The 27,510-nt window shown below is 34.3% G+C and overlaps 1 protein-coding gene and 1 non-coding gene across 5 annotated transcripts in view; both read left to right on the plus strand.

Moving 5' to 3' along the window:
* Nucleotides 1-27,510, plus strand: part of LOC124636497 (uncharacterized protein CG43867) — a 370,559-nt gene that overhangs the window by 205,302 nt on the left and 137,747 nt on the right. The gene's annotated exons all lie outside the window — the stretch shown is intronic.
* On the plus strand, nucleotides 8,787-8,858 carry Trnam-cau. The gene has a single exon. It is a non-coding gene; the product is annotated as a tRNA-Met (tRNA).

Genomic DNA, 27,510 nt, shown 5'->3' on the forward strand with positions numbered 1-27,510 from the left:
CAGCATCACCGGCCCACTCGCCACTTACCACGAGGCACCTACCCTCCGAGCAGGACTAACCTTGCTCTAGCGACTCCACTCTGACCGGCCGATGAAGGCAAGCCAAGAGGCGAGAGACCTATCCCTCGTCATGCTTCACTCCGGCAAGCCGGAGGTGGGGGACAGTATACTCTCCCTGGAGCACTCGGATATATAGCCCCGCGGGGTCGCTACTCCCCGTCATCCGCCTCAGATGCCCTGCGGGGCTTATTATTATTATTATTAACAAAATATATTCCTTTATCACTGCCACTGGCCGGTCTCCGATTCAACTCTCGTGAAATATATTATCCTTTTGACCGTCCCACCTGAATTTCCATTGAAAAGTTTTCTCTGTATTCAATAGTTTCTATAGTCTGACCAATAAATGTTTGTATTGTTTGATAATGGGGCGTTTTGTAAGGGTTGCTTTGGGTATTATTTGATTGAAATTGAAGGGTTGTTGTTTTAACTGGTAGTTGCATATACCTACTCAATATTTATTTCACTCGAAAATGAGTAGTATGTTAATAAAAACGATTGAAATGTAAAAAAGGATAAAAGAATAATGGATTTAAAGTACTACTTTCTGTCGGTCTTACATCATTTCTCAGGTTTTTTTGTACATTCAAATACTTTCAAGATATTTTACTCCGGGAAACGGACCTACAAACATACAAAGGCTTCTTTTTAAGTTTGTATATATTACGAATATAGTTATATAGCTTTATAGTTTATACTACAGGTAATCCTATACCTGATATCACACCCAAAAGTATCACTCTTCAATAGGCATGATGACAGTAATTAAAAATCATTAAAATATTATACTTATTAAATAAAAGTCGAAGCTCGGAATATAAAACGCGCATTGTTTTCTTTTTTAATAATGTGATTAATATTTATTTTTATAAAATAAAACTACGAAATAAGGCAATCCGCCATGATATCTTGAACACCAATCAGAGCGCGTGACGTCACCTTTTGGTCGACGCATTAAAAACTCGCACAAACGTCACATTTCGTATTGTAAACTTCCTCTGTGAATCTCTGTGTTTTCATTAATTAATTGTTTATAACGAGTACTATTTGAATGTAAATGTTATTAAAATCGAATATAAAATAACACGAATCATGAAGCAAGGATTGATTAGGCAAACAACGATAATTTGCCTAGAATCGATATATGCTAGGAGAGTTTTTGGCATCAAATAAAGATATCTTTAGGATGCAAAAAAGATGTATTATGTCTATGTGTAAAGTAAAAGTAACAGACAGTTGTGCACCTTTTTAGGGTTCCGTACCCAAAAGGTAAAACGGGACCATCCGTCCGTCCATCCGTCCGTCCGTCCGTCCGTCCATGTTGGATTTTTCACAGATGATATATTTCTGTTGCCGTTATAACAACAAATACTGAAAATTTGAATAAAATAAATAATTTGGGTGGCTCCCATACAACAAACGTTTTTTTTTTTATGGTACGGAACCGGGTAACCGGGTTTTTACCGTGGGTAAGTCCGAGTCGCACTTGGCCGGTTTTTTACCATTTAGACCTCGTACAAAACCTATATTATACTAGAATCTAGAAAACTATGTAAAAACTTACATCAAAGTGATCTTCACAAAAATAATGGTGTGGGTAAAAAATACTGGGCAATATTGGTTTTGAATCTCGCCTTGCAAGTTTAAGCCACTTTTTTCGTATTTTTTAATGTGAGAAACCAGAGAAACGTACATAAATAACTTAAAATGAGTTGTTATGGATGTGTTCTTACACTGGGGGACCCCACACCACTTATACACTTTCGAATTCATATTTAATAATACAAAAAAACTTAATTATCGAACGAGCGTTGTTTACTTGCATCTTGTCAACCCAAGGCGTGACGTCACAAGTGACGGCATGACACTGACAAGCGTTTTCGCGCCGGATTCAAAGTGGACAGAGAAAAATGCAATTATTTGACAAAAAAACTTCGCATTTTTTTAAAATTAATGATTTTCCGTATAAAATAGACGTATACCTACATCATACAAAGGAATTTAAAAATTTGTCATCATGCCTATTGTCTATCAAAAACTCATTAATCACCAATTCGATTTACTCCCACTTCACAAAAAACACAAAAGTACAGTCTGGAACACAGACCACAACTCATCAAAAAGTTTTTACATCACGTAACACCAAAAACAAGCATGACGTATTCAATCGAACACACGGATTGTACAGTTTTCGCATTAAAACTCGTTGTGAATAAACCATTGGTGCGTCTCGACGCCCCGGTCTGTTAGGGGATAATGTATGGAATTACAGAAGGTCAAATTGGTCTCTGTCACAAAGAGTAGTTTAGAGGTGTCGCTTAAGAGATTAAAACATAATTTAGCTTTTGGATTTGATATCATAAGTCACAGAGTTCTTTTTGTATTCATCAACCTCAAAGTCTACGGACTGCCAATAACTTATGATGCCTTAACTACAAGTGAAGATGTCACCATATGATCTTCAGACAGGAAAGAAAAATAAACCTATAGAATAGAATCATTTATTTGCCACAAGCATGTGTATGAATCCTACTATATAAATCCTAACTAAATTAGTTTGACCACTAACGGACATGGAGCACTTTTGTATGAACTCTGATTCAATTCGTTCTAAGGTTTTTATTCCTATCGTCTACCCAAATAACCTTCTGCCCTCAAGTACTCACTGGGCAGTTATTGCCCGGCCCTTGCCCCACGGTGGGCAATAACTCAACAGCAGAAACACAATTAGCGGGTTAGGTGATAACACTTCCATCGTATATCACCTTCTGAATAAAACTCTACTAGTTTGTAATTAATGAATGATTTATTTTGTGCCGACGTAGGGTTGCATGGAGTACGCATGCAGGTGGAATCTTGGACATTCTCATTTAGGGTATTTTTATTGTCTAGGGTTGTTTATATTGGTTCGACAATTAATTGGTGCTCCTACGCTATTCAAGGTTTTCAGTAGGTAGTAAGACAAGGTTTCTTAAAGTGTAAATAGTATGCTTTATTCGTAAGATGCGAACATAACGACGGGAGATTTTAATACAATTACTACGCTAAAAACAAAAATAGCGATCAAAAAATTATGCCCATAAAAGAAGAATTATTTACCACAAATTCCTCGAACAATGAGCTAAACATCGAAAGTAAGTGGGACGACATTATTCGAGAAGGTAACATGACACCTCCATTAGAGCCAACTTGTTATAGATGGCGCTTAAAACGCTCACGAGATAATGGCGCCAACTTTACTTGAGTGTTCGCGGGAAAAATTGATCGGGACAGTGGGATAATTTTTTGATAGGTGTCTGTGAAACCTAATAGAGGTAGAACTATTATTTTGAATTATTTATGAGGAAAATACAGGGTAATACTTTTGATTAATCCTTCACTACTAATGCTTTTTAAATTAACTTCGAAGGAAGACCTGAAAATTGAAACCAAGGACCAATTTTTTAAACAAATTCATCCAATCTTCGAAATACAATCCTTAAACCCACATTCCGACTGCTCACCGATCGGCCATTTATTCCCTTTTCACAGAATTCCAAATCCCGAAATTCTGCGCAAATGGTAAACAGGCTGACCGAGCCGCATTTACATAACTCTCAATTACATTTGGATTTAAAATGGCCGCCACGTGCGTGAAATAGAAATAAAAAAAATATTGGCGCGATGCGTGCACGAAACGACCGCACAGGAAATAAAGTTTTATGATTTTTGTGCATTCCTGGAACGCAGTTAGCAGTATTGCGAAATGAACTGTGGCCCTTGATGATACTTTTTGTACGGAGTCAGAGAAGTTTTTATACTCTGGTGGTTTCTAGGGAGAATGAACGAAGTTGGATGTTGTAAATATTTAAATATTGACCGTCTTACCACAAAAACTTTTTAACGTCAGTTTAAGGCTTGTCTAAAAAAATGTCAAATTATGACGTTGACATATGGTTCATTTTGGAGCCACATTTTTTTTAGACAAGTGTAAAACAGTGGTTAAAGTTTTTGTAGTAAGGCCATGAGTGTTTTTTATTATTGTATTCACGGTCTGATTTTTAACCCCCGACGCAAAAACGACGGGGTGTTATAAGTTTGACATGTCTGTGTGTGTGTGTGTGTGTGTGTGTGTGTATGTGGCATCGTAGCTCCCAAACGGATGATCCGATTGTAATGCGGTTTTTTTTGTTTAAAAGGTATGTCAGTCGGGAGTGTTCTTAGCTATGTTTGGTGGAAATCGGTTCAGGTCTTCAAGGTCATCAGCTCGTTTGCTAGATGTGATAGGAATGTTACACGATCAGTTTACTTGCAAGTATATGTGGGATCTGAAATTTGAAACACTAATGTCTTTTGGAACCACTGAGCTGGTCTGCTGTTAGGGCACGAAGGTAGGAGACGTAACCCTGAACTGCCTTTTAGTAAACCCATCGAGTTTGGGCTCGTTGAATTTGTCTTGACAAGTTCTCTTCATGTTTCTGATTGACGAGAACCTGATGCTGGAAATGGGATGTGGCGGATGAAACCCTGAAATGCCGGAATGAAACGGATAAACCGATTTATATTTTTGCTGAAAATCTAGAATGTCCAAATGTTTCTCAATCTGTGCAATTCTCCCAGATCCAGTTTGTCATGAGGATTGTTAAACAGCTTCCTTTGGCCGAGATCGCATATAGCGACCCCATCTTAAGATAAAATAAATTAAATGAAAGAAGGAAAAATTAAGGAGCTCTTTTAAAAAGCATGAAATAAAATAAAATTATAAATTTAAAAAAACCCCCGACCCAAAAAAGTACGCAATAATTATGACAAAAGGTTAAAAACGCTAAACCCTATAAAAAGCAAAAAATAACTTTTAACACTACGTAAACTAAATTTTGACGTGTCGGGGGACCGCTTTTTACCTTCATAAATACTTACATAAATCAAATGATACCTACCTAGTTACAACATTCGTTAAAAAAAAAAAACACGTATCTAAAGTAATGAATTAGAGCGGTCCCCCGACACGAAAAAATTTAGTTTACGTAGTGTTAAAAGTTATTTTTTGCTTTTTATAGGATTTAGCGTTTTTAACCTTTTGTCATAATTATTGCGTACTTTTTTGGGTCGGGGGTTTTTTTAAATTTATAATTTTATTTTTCATGTAATGAATTAGATACCATCAAAATGGTTGTACTGCATAAAGCGTTATGCATAAGTTATTTTAACTTTTGCTTATTATTGTTATTTTAAGAGATTCTTTATTTTGAACAGTGCTTAAACAATCCACATGCTAATTTAAATCACAATTACCTAGTCCAGCACCAACATTACTTCATCAGCAAATATTGACGCGAAATTTACGCTTAATTTCATTGACTACGCATTGCCCAGTATTTACCAATGTGCACACTGAATAGGCACTAAATCAGGTTGCTAACACAATGGTTTGAAACGTCCAAATTTGTATGTAACGTGGTACAGTGGCCACCTGAGGGCTGGTTAACTAAATTAGCATATTGATTGTTTGCAGACGTGTTGGAGGCTGCCCTGGGAGACTGTGGGCTACAAATATGATCTAAACTCTAGGCTTAAGGTGGGGTAGGTTTCAATGTTTTGGGAGACTGGGTTTTAGTAGAAGTATGTTTTGCTATGCAGTTCATGTGTCCGCAGGACTGCAAACTGTCGTCTAGATAAATAAACTTAGTATTAATTAGGACAATGAAGGGACATTGGGTTTGAGAGAATGAGCCTTAAATAATGATCCTTTGATCAGTAAGTAACAGTAAGTTTTAACAAGCTCAAAGTAATTTGTTCGAAAACAGAAGCCCCCCAACAATTTATGAAACAATAAACATTATTTCAGATCCCATTGCAAAATCATGTACCTAATGAAATATCAAACTGGAAGAAATTAACTTCGAGATCTGAAATCCATAATTCAACTACATTATCGTGAGTTTCCGACCGGCTGGTTTCAGTAGCCAATTTACCAAGACCCTTCGTACACTCACTTTTATCGTTGTACTCTAACAATCTTAACGAACACCAAGTCCAAGATAAACTGGATTTTTCTGCTTACTACCAAAAGTATATAGACCTCCAATGACCCTTAATAAATGCTTTAATAAGCGAGGATTTAGTTAGGGGATAGAAAATGGGGGACCAAATTAGGCTGGCCATATTTCCATGGTTGGGAATGACATGAGAAATGAAGTGGAAGTGATGGGTTGTCGAACGTACCCATGGTCATATTCTGTCGGACATTAGTACTGGTTCATTAGTCATGTGAGTTTATCTCCACTGAATATGACGTTCGCAGGTAATTAATAATTCTGTTGCATTACAGTACAATTGCTTTTGCGTTCGGTTGTTGGGTGGTTTCGTTTTGTTAATTGAATGTTGCTGTTTTTGTTTGAGGCTGTACTTAACCTACTGCAAGTATATTGGGTACAAATAGGTCCCTATTTATTACATAAAGAAACAATATTTTCGTTGCATTGTACCTAATACTATGTTATGTTTCTGGGATGTTAATTTCAAATCAGAAATTAGTCATTTGAATCTCCTTGAATTCTTGAAATATTAAACGATTTTTTAGATTGATTTATTAACAAAAAACCTATACATAACGAGCCACCAAAAAAATACCTTTCACCAGACCACAAAACCCCATTAACACACCATTTCTTCGTATGTCCTTTTACCAGTACATATGACATTAAAATTCCATGTGGCAAAAGATAAATCTTCACGCCATTACCCACCAGGGGGCGCTTATGGGACAGGTGTTGTTATTTTTAGGCGGAAATTGGAGGGCCACTTTAATTTTGGATACATTACTTTGATGCATGCACCCTGTAAGGATGGTGGTGTGGAAAAAGGAACCCTGTGTGATTGATTGAGAGGTGATTTTTGAATGTGGTATGATATTGGTTTGATTGTGTAACAATTCAGTATGTTATTAACCGTTTAAATTAATGTATTTAATAAATATAAATTAATCAGCGAACCCGAATGATGAAAGATTTTATTTAAAGAACAATGTCAGGTTTCGGCCCACCCAATCAACTTTTAAAACTAAATTCTCACGGGCACAAAGTTCTTTACTACAACAATTTAAATATAAAATACTAACTTCTTATAAAATATTTAATTGTTATCTAGAACTTTTCGAAAAAAATATCATGCTAATAAGTAATTATTTTGTTTATCGAGTTCAGGTTTTTCGTTTTATTAATAATTTGGTTTTGAGAAGTTCAATGCAAAAGTGGAAAACATAGAAAAGCTTCTGACATTAAACTACACAAAAAACTGTAAGAATTTTCACTGTCCATGAAATATTTTTATTGAGCCTAAGTTACTATGGACGTCTGACATTGTTCTTTGAAGTGATTTTGTTACAATGTTACACAGTAGTTAAGTATGAGATTTTATTTAATTAATGTTAACCTTAAACAGTTTCTTAATTAATTACGTTGTTACCCAATCTCCTTTTATTTTCTTAAAATAAATGAATCCTTTGAAGCATTATTGAATTTAATTCTCTTTGTACTTTTTTTCTCATCTTTTAATTAATATTTTTATTAAATTGAGCTAAATAACAACAAAAATATAAAAATTATTTTACGAAAATACTGTCACAGCGTTACATAAACAATCCTAACCCGTTAAAAATGACGGTAGCGGTCCGGCTACAAAACGACATGTCACGCTCGTACTTAACCCTCACTTGCTCTGTTTGTGTTTACGGCTGTCGGTTGTGTCGGACACAGGGTTATATGTGCCCATGTGTCTACAGTTGGATATAACATACATATTACAAATAAAATTGTACGTAGGTACATGTACTTAGGTCTCATATAGATGAGAAGGTAAGTTTAAACTTTCCCGACAAAGCTGCAAAACATAACTAAACAAAACTCGGCATTATGGCTGAGTGTATTTAAATCGTATTTAGTATGATAATAGATTGATAACTGGGGATTTAATACATGGTAGGTATATGGCATGTCACGCTCTGTAATTAACCCTCACTTGCTCTGTTTGTGTTTACGGCTGTCGGTTGTGTCGGACACAGGGTTATAAGTGCCCATGTAGCACCTCATGTGTCTACACATGGCTAAGAAAACATTTGTTCCCAAAGTTGAACGTATTTTATTGTAATTCTTTTTCATGAATATTTTTTTATTTAAAATGGCAATAGATTCAGGATTAGGGATTTGAGATATAAATTTAAATTTAATATTTAAACTTGCCTTGAGCAATTTGCAATAGTTGTCTCATAATAACAAAAACTATGATTGAAAACTGCAAATAAACTACGAATAAAAGAACGTAAATATTTATCTAACTAAAACCACACGGTAAGGCAAGTCTTATTAGATTTCGAATCTTAAAAAATAAGAATGAATATTGTTCAATAGATCAAGTTGCAATAAACTACCGGTTGAATAAGCCTAAACTGATAAGCGATATTGATAAGTCTATGTTATGAGGAAATAATCACTAAGCAAACACGTGCTGAGAAGTAAATACAAGACTACATGTGGACTGAAAAAATCGTACATTGGACGAAAAAAAAGTAACAAGCGTTCTATTACAAAAGGCATTCTATAAATAACAGTCTTAAATAGAAGCAATGTAAAGTTCATTATCGCTTGTTGGCTGATGTAATAGACGCGCAACGGTGTGACGTCACCCGCATGCGCACTCGAGATAATAGCAGCGACTACTCTACGCTAATTTCGCTACTCTGTAACGAGAGCAGAGTGGCGCAGTGGAAGCGTGCTGGGCCCATAACCCAGAGGTCCGTGGATCGAAACCACGCTCTGCTAGAAATCTTTTTGTATTTTTTTATTGCTTTTTGTTCCCTTTTCTGGTATTGTGAGCTTCATTTTCATTCATTTTTGCTAATTAAGTGATATATGTACAATTTTATTACAGTGTATTTAAGATTTCATAATATGGTGCAACGAATGACACATTCATACATTTTCCTGTTTAAATCATAAATTGTTTAATTCTTATCATAAACATTTCCCATTCAATTAGCCGCTTCACAAAACTCAAAATCCGTAGCAAATTCACTGCACTATAGTTCGGCCATTCAGAGAATGCGTTCCTGACACGTCGCGATTGAACTGACGACGTAACTACATTCATTGATTATTGATATAATAATGTTGTTTTAATGCTCCTCAATTGTTAAAACGGTAAACAACCAGCAAAAATATTTTTATCGTAACTGCAACGCCATTGCAAAGTTACGTCGTCAGTTCAATCGCGACGTGTCAGGAACGCATTCTCTGAATGGCCGAACTATAATTATATTTAGCTAAAATATTAACACAGGACCGCCAATTAAAAGTTCATCACAGTATTTTATTTAATCCTTGTGAAAATGAAGCGAGTAAACTGCTGCTAATTGCTTGTACCTGTTAGTTAGCAAGTTTAGAATATTGCTCGTTCAGTACCCACCAAATAAATGTATGGTGGAAGCTACAGAATGCTACGAATTGAATTTAAATAAAATTCTATATTCCCTAAATTAAAAGGTATCTTTTAATTCAATAAATTTTAAATATGTAAATGAAGACGTTTTGTTGTACGGAGTTTTTTTAGTTACGTTTTAGTTTTAAAAAGTAAAAATCAAAATCGTGTTTGTAGGGACTAGAAACACTAGACTACTAGGACTAGAAAAGGACGCTAAAAATCTTCCTTTAAAATGCCTTTGTTCCTTATACATTTTTCTAACAGGGCGTCAATAACTTGTACCAACGCGCAAAAACTGCTTTGCTTTCATTTGATGGCTCTCTGCGATCGCAAGTCCTAATCCATAGCTATAAGTAATATCAATTGGATATTTGCAACTAATATTTCATCTCCAGCTTTAATGAGAGGAAAACAGTTTTCAATAAACTCGGAATATACAGTTGATAACTTTTTTGAGGGTTTTTGATGATCAATAAATTGATGACAATATTTTTTTTTATATTTTGCACAACATAATATTATATAAAAGATATAATAAACAATTACAATAAATGTAGTTGTAAAATATGAAACGTTAGAGTTCAGCTTTGGCCCATTTGCATCACGATATCCTATGTTTTCTACCCCTAACCTAAAATTAATTTCAAAAAGCGTTTAACTAATTATTACCTAGACACTTTCATCTGAAAATCTCATTATACACAAAAACGTTGATGTATTTGAAGCGTATTTAACCAAATCTTTATCAAACGGGGTAAAATTAGAACTTTGGTTAACCGTGCCGTATCCTAGCAACCATTCTGTACCGAGACTATAAGGACCGAAAATCTTTTGTTGTTAAAATTTTCCAAAATTGGGATGTTATTAAAAGGAAAAAGATAAAGGGGAGATAACCAACTTATTTCGGGAGTTTTGGCAAAAAAAAAGGAATTGGAAATGCTTTGACAGCGTGTTTCTTTTGTGTTAATGAATTATCATTTGTTTACTTTTCTTTTTTTTGAATTAGGTGTATTAACTTCTGAATGGGTGCCTTTGAATCATGGAACTATAGGAAAGCTTTGCTATTTCATTGTATTTGTATTTTATCTTAATTGAATTCTCCATCGAAATTCTCATAAACACGTGACGAACTTGTAGGTAATCCTTGCATTTCTCCATAAAGTTATCGAACATCCCAGTTTTTAATGAATATCCTCAAAATTAATTAAGCAAAAATTCATACATAAACTTATTGTCGACCCGGATTTATGCGCTCAACAGTAGTTTTCATAAAAGCTTCATATTTCCTGGTATTTTTCTAACTAGCAAAGCTTGCAAAACCTCCATGCAACTGGTTTGGTGGGTAGCCAACCTCTATTGATAAAACCAGCTGTTTTACACTTCCAATGACCCTTAAAGTTCAGATGTTAAGGTTGAATATTGTGTGGCTAATTGAAGTGTTAATTTTGTGAGCCGTTTATGTATGATGCAGTAAATATAGAAGCAAGAGACGTTATTAATTAAATTAATGGCTCGTATATGAGTGTGTGGTATCCTGTTTATGTTTTCGGATTGGCGTAATATAGACCTATTCTGAAATAAATGTGAAATTAATTTGTTGAAGTACATAATTTGCTTTAATAAGCTGTGTTGTTGATGATGACAACATGGAATAGGTTTTTTCGTAGGACTTTATCCATTACTAATTATTTATATTCGGTGCCATTGTCGATTGCTATGATAATATTTTCTGTTCGTAAATGTTTTTTTTTTTAACTTCTATACCTTATTTTTTTTATGAACTGTTCTGTTACAGCCTTTTTATCATCCCACTGCTGGGCACAGGCCTCCTCTCACACGGCGAAGGATTTTGCTGAAGGATGAACTGTTTATTAATGTTTATTGGTTTACTTGTTTCAGGTACAAAATGGAGATGATCTTCTTATACAGGTCGGTGTGGGCAATTATAGGATCAGCTGGTGATGCTTACGATTTTAATTTTGCACCTAAATATTTATTATCTGCAATTTCATTTTGTTAACGTGGTTTAGTTTCGGCTGTATTACGATAGATGGCGCTGTTACCAATTTGCAAAGTTTTAAACATTCCTTCTCAAGTCTAAAGCGTTCCTACCTACGTACTTACTACTAAGACCCGAATACAAAACTATATTGCAAACTATGCGCCACACTCAAGGCCTTCGCCTATCAAACTGTCTGCGTAGGCGCACGCCGTTCATTCATACTTTAGTTTCTACACGCCTTCAATCTAACCTCAACCTTAATCCTTAAGTCATAAAACAAAAATTACCTTGTACCATTTTGGAGGTTAACGTCTTATTTACATTTTAGTACGCAGTGAAATTTCAAGCTTATGACTTAAGTGATAGGGTTGAAATTAATGTGTGTTCTTTTAGAGGTTAATATGCCATGTAGTTATTGGATAATAGTGTCGTAGGCGCTAGACACTTGCATTATTCCGTGACTCAGTTGAATAGTTATTTTAAAATTGCCTCGTGAACTTACGTGGGAAACTTATTTGTGACATACTTATAGCTTATAGTGTTATGGTAGGTCGTTAAAATAGCATAAATAAACAAATTGAGTGGGATCTGTGATGTAACAATATATGTTGTAAAAGGTTTCAAAAGATTTTTTGATTCAATCTTAACGATAGATTGTGCCCATTTTCACCAACAAGATCTATAAGAGCATTTATTGAACACTTAATACGAATTTCGTTTTCACCAAAGCTTAAGTTTAAAGGACACTATTACACTATATACACTACTATAACCTTTAAGTATTGGGGGGAGCCCTTATTCTAAGTGACACTTAGTTGGGGAATCTTATACAATCTAGGGGTCTGTAAATATACATCATATTTTAAGTTAAGTGAAATTTTACAGTTAAAATATCTGGACAGGACTACATTCTTGGACAATTATTGGTCAATTTGGGGGGTATCTTATGTCCATCAGATACGTACCTACTTTTAAAGCAGATGAGTCATTATAAAATTAATTACCACAAACCTCAATGCAAACTCCACCTTATCACCGCTAACATAAGGCCTAATTACCACCAACAACATTGTCCCTTGGTCTTACTGCGACCATTACTAAATCCCTTCAGTGTTCGTATTCATCAACCCTTTCGGTTAATGAGTGAGGTGGCAAATCCGTCGTGATTGGCTCCGAACACTATTAGTGTATGATGTGTTAAGGTTAATGCTGGCCCGGCTGTGTGTTACGGCCCTTAATGTTGTAGTACAAGAGAGGGACAGAAGTTTTGTGTTGTTTAGTTTAAACTAACTGTTTCATGTGGTTTTACTCTCAATTTGGGAAATAAGAAACAGTAAGGTAGGCTTTTATAATAATTCGGGGGCCCAAACTGAAATAATCTGTCAATTAAATATTAATTAAAAATCATTTTTTTAAACAGCAATCATTAGTTTGTGCCAGTTTTGTTTAACAATAGCCTTAATCGGTCTGGATGTCAGTCTTTCTGACTTCTGGTTTGGCTGGCTGTTAAAGATTTAAAAAATATTGTGTGAACTAACATAGCAGCTTAACATTTGACAAACAACAAACAAATTTCAGATAACATAGATAAATAATATCAGTGGCCAACTATTTGAAACCGATCGAGATATTGTTACATTACCTTCTACCTAATTTAGCGGCTGATATTTTATCTGTCAACTTAAATAAAATATTTATTTTATTTAATTTATGTATTTTCAATATCGATAATTTACTTACAATTCAAACGTCGATCAAAGTAAAACTACTGACTTCAGTACCAGGCTCTCATGATTAATGCAGAGGCAATTTGTCAGGACATCTGTGCGTATCGGCCAAGATTGAAGCTTTTCTGCTTGATCTTGTATCGCCACTTCGTGTTTATACTGTATTCACGTGATTTTGAATACGCTGTTAATATTCCGTGAAATGGGGCGGGTATGAATATTTTTTAAAATGTTTATTTAGAAGGCATGATGCATTTATGGCAGTTGAAATCTTAAGTTACAGTCAAGTTATATTTTAGGACTTAAATAACTTTAAAAAAATCCTTGTTGTGTAACAATTGTAATGAAATTATGCAAAAGGTTTCGCTAATTCTAAGTCTTTTAAACCCACATGTTAATAATCATAGAGAACAAAATTTCCTAATATCTTAGTGATTAATTTTACAGTTACACGTGGTTAGGCATTTTCCGACTAAAATTTAAACTTTATGTGGTATCGTTTTGTTAGTTACAACAATATGAAACCTAACAAAATCAAAATTTAGAAACTTGTTTCAATAACTTTAACTTTGTAAGGCCAGTACTTGATTATGTAAATTAAGCAAAATTTTCAGCCTCTATAAATGAAGGAATCTGGAACACTCGATAATGCCTGGATATCGATTTATTTGGCATACTGTATGCCTAAACTTACCTCTCTATTTAAGTCTAGATCTAGGACAAATACCGATATACTTTCGACCCGGATATTTAAACACAAAGGCATATATTTACACCGTAAAGTAGCAGTTTGCCCCAAAATTAAGTTAAAAATATTAATCCTCCGATAAAAGAATAAATTACGATGCAAATTACGAAGCTTAACCCTCCCAATTATTCAATTTGCAAAATGCAAATACTTTAAACCGGCAATATGCATAAAACGGACAATGTATCAACTTTAGCATAAACCGTGCATTGTAAACGAAACATGACTTTGTACGTCCGCAGCAATCATATAGGCTAGCCGTAGCTACAGCGTAGCGCGTAGCTACGGCCCGTAGCCGGCGGGTGCTATAGTAACGGGACTACGGGAGGTTCAGTTAGCACCGCGGTCGCCTCCCGCGTAGACGTACGTCACGTGCTACGAACCCTCAACTCGACTCGGGGCACAATTTTTCCCGCAAGTGTTTTCCCCCTTTTTCTGAAAATTCAAAGGTGGTTTTTAATTAATGGTGTCGTGTTTTGGCTCCTATGTGATTCTTGTGGTGGTGTTAGCCGTGAATTTTTGAGTGTCAACGGTTTTTTCGAAGGAATTTTCGTGTGTTTACGCCTAGTGTAATTATGCTAGTGTAACTGTGAGATGTGAGTATGTACTGTTTGTGGGGTCTGCTTCGAAATACGTTTCGGGTTTTATGGAAATAAAGCGTAGGATGAAACGTAGTAGAAATGTTTTTATGTAGTGTGCGACCATATCATTAGTCAGTTCATTAGTAGTATTACAATATGTTAAAAAGCATTGCAATTAATTAAATTAATGATCTGTGCCTGACGTGAGTCTGCAGTTGAAATAATAAATCATGGTGTTTTGTATTCAAATACAAATCGAGCTCACGATGTGTCTTATGTTTTGCCTTTAATAGTATCTTGATTGAGTCAAAACAATAACATTATCTACATTTTCGAGGGTTACGACATAAAATATAAATATTTTGCAGTAGATTTCACAAGGCCGTGAAATTCTTGAAATTATGAATTAAAATAAATCTGCATCAAAATCACTCAGAGTCATTACGTAAATCAATCATGATGGTACAAAATACAAACAAAATATTTTAGAGACAATGGCATACATATTTTGGTATATAATTATGAAGGTAAGTAGTAATTACTTTTTTAAAGAGTTTTGTGCACTCAGATTTTAAGTACTTACTCATAAAAACAAAACATTTCTTTAAAATAGTGTCTATTCTGGTGAAATATAAGTTCAAAATATTCAAATGAATCTCAATACAGTTACGTGGTTGGTTGTATATATTATAGATGTCGATATAAAATTGAGTTAGGTCTTGTAAACGATATTTGAGATAGTCTGATAACCGCAGACAATGTGTGTGATATAGTGGACAATAATACCTTTATTGAGGTGTTACAGTGTTAGGAATGAAGTGGATATTACTTTGGAATCTTATAGAAGCTTTATATTGCTAGTAGAGGAAATTTTCTACCAATGATCCTCTAATATTTAGTTTATGCAAAACAAATAGCTTAGTCTTCCTCTTTAGGTACTCAACTGTACCTACTAATTTCTGAATCAAACTTGTAACTAAAAATCAAGCTACAATATCTATGAAGTAAAAATATCTGAAAGACAGTCAATATTTAAATGGCTATCTTTATTATTAAGTTCGCAGTACTTTGAAAATTGAAAACTTATCGCGCAACAAACAATAATTTGAAATTAATTTACAGTTTTTGAAACTACAACGGATTTTCTGCATTCAAGTATAAAACAAAGCCCTCAACACATTTAACTCTATCACCATCAAACACATAAGGCTTAAAACACACTATTTTCCAATCAAAGTCTTACATTATACCTACCATAATATCGACTAGAACCACGATCTTAACATATAAGGCTGGCACACAACTGCCTGTGACGTCCCGACCACACAATACATGTACCTGTGTGCACATAGGCTTATCGTGGCGTGTCACTTGCATGTGAGACCGATTCAATTGATTACGCCTTTGTTTTGAATTAATTTTGTACAATCGATTATGTTAGGGGACTAGTGTTTTGATGGTATTAGTAAATGTTTTCTATGACACCTATGTACATATCTGTTTATTTACTACTGGCTATTTCCTACAGTTTCTCTCGCGTCCCGTAGGAACTACTGCGCGTACCCGGATAAAATACAAACTATGTTACGCGGGGATAATGTTAGGTAGCTTTCCAACAGTGAAAGAATTTTTCAAATCGGTTCAACAGTTTCAGAGGCTTTGAGGTACAAACAAACAAACATAAATGTTTTCTGTTTATTATATTAGTGTAGATTATGTGAGTGGACACATGTTATGATGTGTTAGCAATGTTTTCTATGGTACTTAGATATTTACTTGGATTTTGTTTCAGTTTATTAACCGCTCGTATGCCAGTAATTTTCAGACAATAGAAAAACAGTTGTTTCTTGCACATATCTGCGTTCTGACATTAAATGGTTTAACAATAATATAATAAAAATAAAGTAATAAATATATAGAAATAAAAATAGACCGACATTCCAATCAAAGATATTTATTTTTCTGAAGAATTATGAATAGGAAATAAAGAAAATTATGATTTTGCATAGTTTGCATAGTTTTTCACTTCAGAATACAATATACTTTTGGTAAATTGCACCATTCAGCTAGAATTTCATTAAGTTGCATCATTCAAATATAACGATAATCAAACCATTTTCATTCAAGTCGCCGATTTGACTACTAGACGGCAGTTTTACGGCTGGTTATGATTTGGTTATCGTTATAGTTAAATGGTGCACTCACCCTTTGTGTTTTTGACACCTTTCCTGATCTGAAACACTGTTATTTCACGTTTATAAAATAGACATTTATTCTGATACTATAAACAGTCGACATACAATAATTTACACTATTGTACCAAATTATCATGAGTCTACTAAATGTAGACAACTGTATAATAATGTTTATAATATAAACAAACTCACTGTTGTGTTAAACAAGATAATTAGTCGTGATTCGAACCAGTGATTTGGTAATAAGTGAGTAACTGTTAGGGTGTTGTACTTACGCAATAATTGTGTGTAGATCATCTTGTATACAGTTACAGTTACAGTTACAGCCTTTTTATAGTCCCACTGCTGGGCACAGGCCTCCTCTCACACGGAGAAGGATTGAGCATTAATCACCACGCTTGCTCGATGCGGGTTGGTGATTTCAGACTAATAGTCCAGGTTTCCTCAAGATGTTTTCCTTCACCGTTTTATCAGCCATTGGTGTCTAAGATATATTTAGAAAGTACATACAAACTTAGAAAAGTTGTATTGGTACTTGCCTGACCTGGATTCGAACCCGCGCTCTCATACTCGGAGGTTGGTTCTTTGCCCACTAGGCCACCACGACATTCGACACGATCATCTTGTATGCAGATAATTAATATCATGTCTGTGGTTTCAGACGTGTATCATGTCCTACTAATTAATATTGTGAATGCGAAAGTTTGTATGTATGGATGGATTTCAATGAAAATCGCAGTAATATCGCTTTTATATCAGAATAACATAAAAGATATTTTGCCATTTGCATATAACGTGTTATAATGATTTGTCATCATTATAACACGTTATGTAATAATTGCTCTGGTTTGTACAAACTCAAACTCAAACTCAAAATTTTTTATTTCAAATAGGCCTATGAAAGCTCTTTCGAAACGTCAAAGTTAGGTGCACGGTTCCAAAGAGTTGGTCTCATGGAGAAGAACCGGCAAGAAACTCCATGGACACTCTTTTTAAAAGAAAATAAAAATAATTACAAACATACAGTTTTCTATCTAGTCCTGAGAATGTTATACAATCCAAATTAAGCTAAAAATGTATTAATAAATTATACAAAATAATTTTAGTGCAATCGTTACTGGAAAAATAATTTATACAATTCAAAGTAAAAATATATTGGGTAACCAAGTTATTATATAATGCAACATGGATAAATATACATGTTTTAACCTTCTTTATTTTATCCATGTACCCTACAACCCTATATTAAAGACACGAGCATGATCTGTGCTCGAGTATCCATCTAATACTATCGACGATATACGACTACGAGGATTTTCATTATTTGGTAAATACTCGTTCAAAGCTATTACTGAAACTGCTAACAAAATTCTAGTGAAATCTAGAATATCCTAACCCTACTAGTTTACTAACTACTAAAGCCTACAGGCCTCTTCGTTTCGGTCTATATGCCGGCAGCAATATGGCACGCTACAAGCCGACTGAGGAACGGACCGCTTGTTAGCTAACGCATCAATAGTTAAGGTTACAGCCTAGCGTATAGAATAACCTTGTAACAATGCATATTGTATAAGCTCTAGGAGCCTTGTTTTCATTGGAACTATTTCTCTAGGGTGCTTATTAATAAACACGAATTACACCATGAATAATAAAGAAATAACCATACATTTTCCCGCGTTTAAACTTGGAATAGCTTTGTCGCATATTTTTTATTAAATAATAAGCTTAGAAAAAAAACTCTATAGTACTTATTTATCTATAATAATTCAATACCAAATTCTATTTATCTAATCTGATAAAAACTAAATTATATTTTCAGCACTAACAATGTGATTATCGAAATATAAAGAATATATTCAACCTTTTAAATTTTTAGGAGTCACCGCACTCTAACCTCCTTTTAACATTCATTGTTTCATTTTCGCTGAACTGAAACCTATTTTTAGTAAAAATCTTTATTTATAACCATCCATATTTAGGCAGGTTGTTATAAAATATTCTTGAATGAGTAATTTCAGCGGTTTATACAAGACGCGTCTAGACTGGGTCTTTGCGGTCGTTACGTTGAAAGTAATTAATCTTTACTTAGACAATGTTTGAATGGGTCTCATTGTGTCACGTCATTTGTTTTCAATTGTTTTGTTTTTTTTGTCTTTGAAAGCTAGGTTAAGTTGACCTCTAATATAATTGATAATACCTCTAGTTTTTGCTTTTATGTGTGCATCTTTGTATTATTCAGTGTTATTTGAAAAATCGATTTAAGAAGGTAGGTAATTTATGATGGATTTTTGAACTACATACGCCTTAAGATTAATTGATCATCATTTTAGAAATTCGCCTGGAAAATAGAACTAAGTAATAGTTAACTAAATCTTCTCCAATTAAGTCTATTTTTTCAAGCCAAGTAAATTGAAAAATAACAAACGAATAATTCCTTTCATTGCCGTTTTTTACAGAAAAATACGAAACAAAAGAATTGAAAAGTCTTTTAACTATATATTTCTAAAGAGCGTGTTTTTTTCTTTTGTTTTAAATGTCTTATCAAAAACTCTCTTTGAACGAATAGCGAAAAGGATAATAATAACAATGGAATGTTTCTATTAAATAATTTCTCTGCCCTCCCAGGAGCTAATAAAACACAGATCCTTTTAATGTTTTTATTTAATACTAGCTGACCCGGCGAACTTCGTACCGCCTTTTCCTTATTTGCTCACCGTTTAGACCTACCCTGGACTACCACAAACATTTTAAAACCAAAATCAGCTCAATCGGCCCAGCCGTTCTCGAGTTTTAATCAGACTAACGAACAACAATTCATTTTTATTTATATAGATTAAGATCATTCTTTAATACAAGTAAAATATTTTCAGAAGTAATTGGTAAGAAGACAAACTGCTACTTTATCGATCGGAGGTTTGGGAAAACAATATTGATGATGTTTTAGACTGAAAACTACATAGACCTTTATGTCATAGTTATATAACAACCATTCAATTAAAATATGTATTTAGTTTCAATGGAGCTTTAGCCTCACGGGTAAAACAGAGTCGTTTTTGTGTATGTACTTATAACTCGAGAACAAATGGATTGATTTTCATGCTTTTCCTTCTTCAAATAGTGAAATGATAATTAAAACAAAGGAACGTGTAATATTTCAAGACCGACGCGGACGAAGTCATGGGTAAAAGCTGGTATTAACTTAAAACAAAAATAAATGAAGACATAACGTCACTTCTGAAAAATTAAAGCACAATATCAAATCAATACTGATCCACTAATTTAATTAAACGCACATTTACTTAATCAAATGTCACACAAAATGAATATTGATTCCGCCATTAGTTCTTATCTCTTTGGAATAAGGTTGATTTTCGTCTGCAGGCTACAGAATAGGCGACTGCTATTGTCATTCGTCTTTTGTTTTCTATCAATTTGGAAATGAGGGATTATTGTACTGTTTGGCAGTATTTCGTGAAGATTAAAGGAATTTAGTTTCACTATAATGTATTAAGAAATGGGTGGTTTTTGTTATCTTATCGCCATTAACTTAAAATGATATGGGGTTATACAACACTAGTTGTCCTCCCGTGGGTTTACCTGCGTCTTGGGAAAACCTCTTTAAGTAACCAGTAAGAATATTGCCTGTGTTACTCGGGGATAGCCTTGGAACAGTGAAAGAATTATTCAAACCTTAGTAGTTTCGGAGTCTTTGGTGTACAAACAAACAAAAAGGTATTTTTAATAGAAAATCACACCGAAGACCACTCTAATATTTTCTTTGTATTAGGTACTGCATATATTATTCATCAGTATATCAACAGTTGAAGACCCTCCAAGATCCGCGGATAAATTACATCTCCAAAGAACAGAAATACTTCGTAGAAAACGTTTTCAATTCTACATTTCTACTTGGTTTTCATTCCATAACAATGTTTCTCTTTCATTTCATTTAGTTGGGCATACTAATGAAATACGTTCCTACTATGTTGCAATTTAATGTTAATTGTTATTAGTTTTCTTTAGTTTACTTTGTAAAAAATACGTAGTTTGAACATAATCATGTTTAAGTTGAGAGTAGAATTAAACTGAGGCCATATAAATTATGTACTCGATACATTACTTGTATAAAGCGACATAATTTACTGTCATTTTATTAAAATATTTGATACGTTTAAAAACATTATTAATACAATAATTTGCTTATGATAGTATCCGCTTTTCCTTTTATAGTTTTGGCCAAGGTCAAGTCCTAAATTAAACTTTATCTTATCGCATGATTTCCGTTTTAGTATCAGATTTTTCATAGTTAAACAATAAATAAATAGTCTTAACTGAGTAGAAAGGGTATTTAGAGTATTATTATCTCATTACTATTCTAGAAAAGCCGCCCCCCCCCCTCTACTATTTTGTTAGGTTTTTCTCTCCTACGATTATACATATTGGTAACACACCCTACACAAGACACGTACCCCGACTTCCCCCAACACGGTATTACAACTATCCACATTAACTAGGTTGTATTATTCGCTAAGAACAGGTAGGAAGTCCAACAAACTTCTTCTTACATTAATTGCCTGAAGTTTGTTCGCTGCAGTTCTTTAGTATCCTATTTATCGTTATTTGCTGACGATTTTATTGTTTTTTCTTGTGTTTTGTGCTTAGTTTTTTTTATAGTGATGAGCTTCTTGAGACGTATTAATTAAATACTTTGTGTTGTTATTTGACTAATGTTTAAGTACTTATAGAAAAAATGTGTTTAATATTCAAGTTATAATGGCTAACATTAATTTCGCTTATTATTGTACTAAAAATATATTGTATTTTATGGTAAATTTTGTACTTATTAAGAAAGGGTAAAGAAATCAAATACCTACATATTCTTGTAAAAAGAACTACGAGCCGTTTTGATTGTGCATACAACCGCGATTTGTCTAATATGGTTCCAATTTATTAACTTATGCCTATAATTATAGAAGCAGGGTTAACAACCTATTTCTGTCAACATAATACAGTGGTTCTTAACCGGTGGTCCGCGGACCACTGGTGGTCCCTGGAGGCATTCCAAGTGGTCCGCGAAGCTTTGCTTCGCGACGTTGCTATCCATCTTATTTGTCCAACAGAAAAAAATTAAGGTTTGAAATGTAGCCCTTTTACGTTATTTTGGTTCTTAAAAAATAATTAAAATTTCCCGCTCGCTTCGCTCGCGTATTCAGAAATTATATGCCCTCGTTTTTACATTGGTCAACAAACAAAAAGTTAAGTACGTTTGGGCTACATTGGACGTAATTTTGGTTCTGAGTCTTAAAAAATAATTAAAATTTCCCGCTCGCTTCGCTCGCGTATTCAGCACCTATATGCCCTCGTTTTTGCGTTTGTCAACAAACAAAAAGTTAAGTACGTTTGGGATACATTTTACGTACGTACGTGTCCGAAAAAAATTTCGCGCTCGCTTCGCTCGCGCATTTGTGATTACATATGCCTGTGTATGTCTTTCTTTATATTTACTTACCTACAAAAGAATAGAGTACTCGCGTTTTGTAAACGCTGAACATTGCGTTTGTAAGTGAAAGATTTAGTCGGAGCTAAAACTGTTTTTTTTTTACTTAGTGGACCCCCCCTTGTCAAAGCTATAAATTCGTCCGTGGGTTTTCAACACTTGTGATTGTTAAAAACAAGCATAGAAATCTGTTGCATGCCACTGCCGACATGCGTTTAGCTTAGAGTAGTACTGAACCAAGAATTCAGAAGTTAGTAAAGAGAATGTAGTCACAAAAATCTCATTAAATTAAAATCTGTAGCTTTTAGTTTTTTGCTAAATAATAAAGAAGTGAGTGCTAATTATAAAGTGTGCTTGTATTTTTTATCAAAGAACCCTCGATTTAGGCAAACCAATGGGGTGGTCCGCGGCGAGACAAACTTTTGGTAAAGTGGTCCCTCATGACAAAAAGGTTAAGAACCACTGACATAATAGGTAAACCACTATAACACTTCAACATTATTATTATTCAAAATAGGGTTCAAAATCAAATAAACATGATCACACCTATATTTAATATTAAGAGGCTCTCTTAACTAAAGAGGAACTTTCAGAGCGGTTTGTTGCACTCTCATTAAGGGGAGGCTCTTCCTCAAGGCTTACTCCTCACTTTGTTCAGCTGAGAGTTATCTGTATTAACTGCAGGCTTTTATCGTCTGCTAAGTTTTAAATTTAAATAGTTTAGTGGGCAAAGAACCAACCTCTCGAGTATGAGGGTGCGGGTTCGATTCCAGGTCAGGCAAGTACCAATGCAACTTTTCTAAGTTTGTATGTACTTTCTAAGTATATCTTAGACACTAATGACTGTGTTTCGGATGGCACGTTAAACTGTAGGTCCCGGCTGTCATTGAACATCCTTGGCAGTCGTTACGGGTAGTCAGAAGCCAGTAAGTCTGACACCAATCTAACCAAGGGGTATCGGGTTGCCCGGGTAACTGGGTTGAGGAGGTCAGATAGGCAGTCGCTTCTTGTAAAGCACTGGTACTCAGCTGAATCCGGTTAGACTGGAAGCCGACCCCAACATAGTTTGGGAAAAGGCTCGGAGGAGGATGATGAGTTTTCAAATAGGTTTGTACTCTGTTTTGGTCGTATTCAGCCCAGAAGTAGGTACTCCCAAAATATTTTGTTATTTTTTCAATGTACATGATCAGTTACTGGCCTATTAATTAGTGTATATTTTAAAATGAAACCTTAATGGTAACCATTTTATCGATGCCCCGGAGAATATTTTAGACACTTGAATTTAAAGCCTAAACTGTCTCAAGTTGTAACTGTCTCAAGAGTCCTATCTATCGTCTCTCATGATTTGTCTCCCTTTTTACCTAAACGGCTAATCAACAAACTAACTCGCCTTAACAAAATTAGTTCTAAAATAGATAGGTAAACCATGTTTAAAATGCTTCTCCTAACATGTTTGCTCTCATAAGCAAGCACACAAGAGCTGAGCAATCAATGAATAATACTAAACCGTTGCAGCGGATACGGCTACATAATATCCTGTGCCCGCTGAGACTGCTAAACAGTTTGTATGGCATGTGAGAAATACAGAAGATCCACTATTCATGCTTTGATATACCTGTATGACGTTCTTGATACTTGTCAATGTCGAGACAAGCATATTTTGGTGGTCATCATATGGAAACACCATATGATAGGAATCATCAAAATATGCTTTAGTTTCTATTTTGTTGTTACCTAACAGGCTTTATAGAGACTCGCAAGTTATTTAGAAGGAAAGTAATACCATTGCTAGTAGTGTAGTAGTACCATTGCCATGCAGTGTATTAAAGACCTTACGCCGTGTCCTTATAAAACATTGGACCTGCATTCGTGCATTATTAGCATCAAAACTGGCCGAAAATTAGTGTATCTGCTTCTGACACTACAATCATCTTTGTAATTGAACAATTTGAAGAACTTTACAAACTGGACCTTCTTAAAACTTTCGCCACTTGCATAACAATTGTCCAGCATTTGATTAGCAATCGTCAAGCGTAGCACGTGGAAGATAAATATCATACATTAGTTTATTAATAGAAACTTTGACTAAAACAGAAGATCAATTAAGTTTTATATGGACTGATTGACCGTTACATAACAAGGTTGGGCTGAAGGCTTTAGATCGAGTGTTATTAATTTAAAAGTTATATTTTATACTCGATAATAATAGGTATGAAGCTTAATGATCGAGTACACACTGTCTTGTGTACATATCTACTAATACATTGTTAGTTTTGCAAAATCCTAATTAAATTGATTTCAACATTATGTTTTCGAGGAGAAAAATCACCAAATTAGAAGTGAAAATAGAAAAATATGTTGACAAGAAATAGTTTTTCTATTGTGACGGCTTTAAAAGCCTTAAAAATCCTGTAGGAACAAAAGTTCACAGAAAAACCAATAAAAAACTCAAGTGTACTTCGTAAAACGTCACTGATTTCTCATAAGTATTGAATCAAAAATTGACATAAATAAAACATGATTAGTTAACACTAACACCGTCAGACGTTTAGATCGCTTATAGAATAGCAATGGAAAGCGCGTGCGATGTCCGCCCGATACGACCTCGTTTGTATGTTGAGCCTCTAGTGGAAGCTACTAGAAGCTTTGTTAAAAGCTAAGCTATGCTTGAAGTATCTTCAGTTGATAACGTGTGTGATACATCTAAAGAAGAGATTAATATTTAGCGCAAAAAAGAGACGCTAAAAAAATCCCTCCCTATGTTATATTATGACATAGTTAGATATCATATCATGTTTTGTGTGTCATACTATGATAGAGATAGTACAAATATTATTTGAGTGTAGCTCATTTATCGAGGAAGGCTATGAGCTATACTTTTTATCCGGATTCCCGGAGAAGTTCCCACAGAAGCTAGTAAAAGATGTTCCTAACAAAGTTACTCATTTCAATCTACATTATCCTTCAAACAGGCTATATTTTTTTTAATATGCTTATATTAAAATTCTGTACAACACAACCAACACACAAGCTAATATTTTTATCACCAGCTCAGCTATTACTACACTAGCAACCTAACACCGTGGGTGTTGATGAATAGACCCCGCCGCGTCTGTTAGTTGCAGTAGGTAACTGATTTACATAATGCGTGGTCACAGCCTTGCTTTACTGACTTATATTTTCTTTGTTAATAAACTCTTTTGCAAAAAAAGCGGGCACCTATGCGAAATCCTAGTTTTAATAATTATAGTATGTTTCTAACATCAAAAGGGTTAGCCAAGCATGCGTGAGAGTGTATTCTAAATTTGAATTTTGTACAATTGCTAAGAAATTGTAACCAATGCTTCAAAGCTTAAATGACCAAAAAGCTATTAACAAACAGCCAAACTAACATAGGTACAGATCAATAAACCAGCTACATATAAATATGTAAATTGGCTCGAGCTGCATATTCCATAGATGGAAGTTAGGCAGAATCTCAGGTGTTTACCTAGGATAATTGTGTTTGCTAACCTAACCGTGGCTCAATGTTTGAGAAGGATAACTACACGCTTCAATATTACAATATTATGTTCAAGAATATTGGTATAAGATTTTATGAAATGATAGAATAAGATTTAGGTGTTATTTTTATTATATTTTTAAATAAACGTTCGATTTTGTTGTTACATAAAAATATTAGAATTATTTTTAACAGACTTCAAAATAAGAAGCAGGTTCTCTCTCAAAATTATTATGTTCTAGTACAAAAGAGACACCTATTTATCGTGTTAAAATTACTCAATTTTCATACTAGTTAAAAATAGTTTAAAAAATCTTGCATAGACGGTGTCATTGTTTGTGAAAATCTATTTAGCGGGTCGTCTGCGATGTGGCTGTAAGTAGATTAAGTTTCTAGTTGCTTGTATTGACGTTAAGACGAGCTTACAGGCTTGTTTTTATTTTTATTAACTTGTAATAGGTTTCGCAAAAAGATCTGCATGGCTGGAAATTATGAATAATGTTTCATTAGACTAGGTATTTGATAGGAATATCATTGGCGTATATACATATATGTATTCTTTAAATAAGATTATTTATCTAATTTTTGCACTGTGATTTAAACATTTATTGTGCACAGAATTTAGATATTTAAATGGCCAATAAAACTATAGTATTTACATTCAAATTAATATTCTTTACCCTTCTGCTCATTTCAAAATGCAAAAGTCTCACATTTCACACCACAATTATTCATAATTACCTATACAAGAAGTAAGTACGCGAACTTTTTTCAAGTTAGTGTAATTGACACTAATTTCAACCTTCATACAAACCTCCACTTAAGTTGTCTACACCACAATACCTATTACTTCACAAAAATCACAAAAGAAAAACAAAAGACGACTAATTTAAAAAACCGCCTACCACTGACCTCTAGAACTCCTAAACAAATGACAGTAGCTCCGCCCACATTCATAGTGAATTCTAACCATGGAGAATGAAATAACTAGCAGAGGTGCCATAACGGAAAATCTTCTTAGAAAGTAGCGCACCAAAATGCAGGTGTGCGGGGGACGAGGAATGTCTGTCTTCGCCCTTTTATACCTTTTAGGGACCCGATCATTTCAGATGTCTCAAAGAACCCGAACGCCTCTTTAGTTCTCTGGCAAAAAATCGTTTTGGTCATGCCCGTCGTACGTATCAGACCTAGAAGAAAGCTTCTGACCTACCTGCATTATGTCATCTCCAGTTTTTCCTTACTCCGTGTTTTCAAGCAAACTGGATAAAGAGGAAACGTGTCACTTTCAACTGTTACACAATATTGTATGAGGACAATGTCATTACTGGAACAATAGAGGTCATGTTCCTAGGACTGGTTCTGGATTGAGGGTCTGAGGGAAGTCAAATTTGAGACTTTTTGTTTTTTGAAACTGGTTTCTGTCTACTGCGTTTTCTGTATTGAAGAAGTAAAGTTATACTTACTATGGGAACAAGTTTGTGACTGGAAACAATGAAAGAAAAATGTGGAAAACCTTGAGTCACGCCATTGCATAATAATGCAAAATAATACTTTCAATTTCCTTGAACTTTTTTTAATCAATTAAACTTATTAAAATCAATTTTATCTAATACACAGAACAAAATACACAATGAGAAAGCTCATTACGTCAGCAAATTCACAAAATATAATACGAACACATTCCACGGCAATGGTTTCAATATAAACAGCGAACACGGGGTCATTGACACTTGGCACTAGAT

This window comes from Helicoverpa zea, chromosome 14, assembly GCF_022581195.2.
Source record: "Helicoverpa zea isolate HzStark_Cry1AcR chromosome 14, ilHelZeax1.1, whole genome shotgun sequence".
Lineage (NCBI taxonomy): Eukaryota > Metazoa > Arthropoda > Insecta > Lepidoptera > Noctuidae > Helicoverpa > Helicoverpa zea.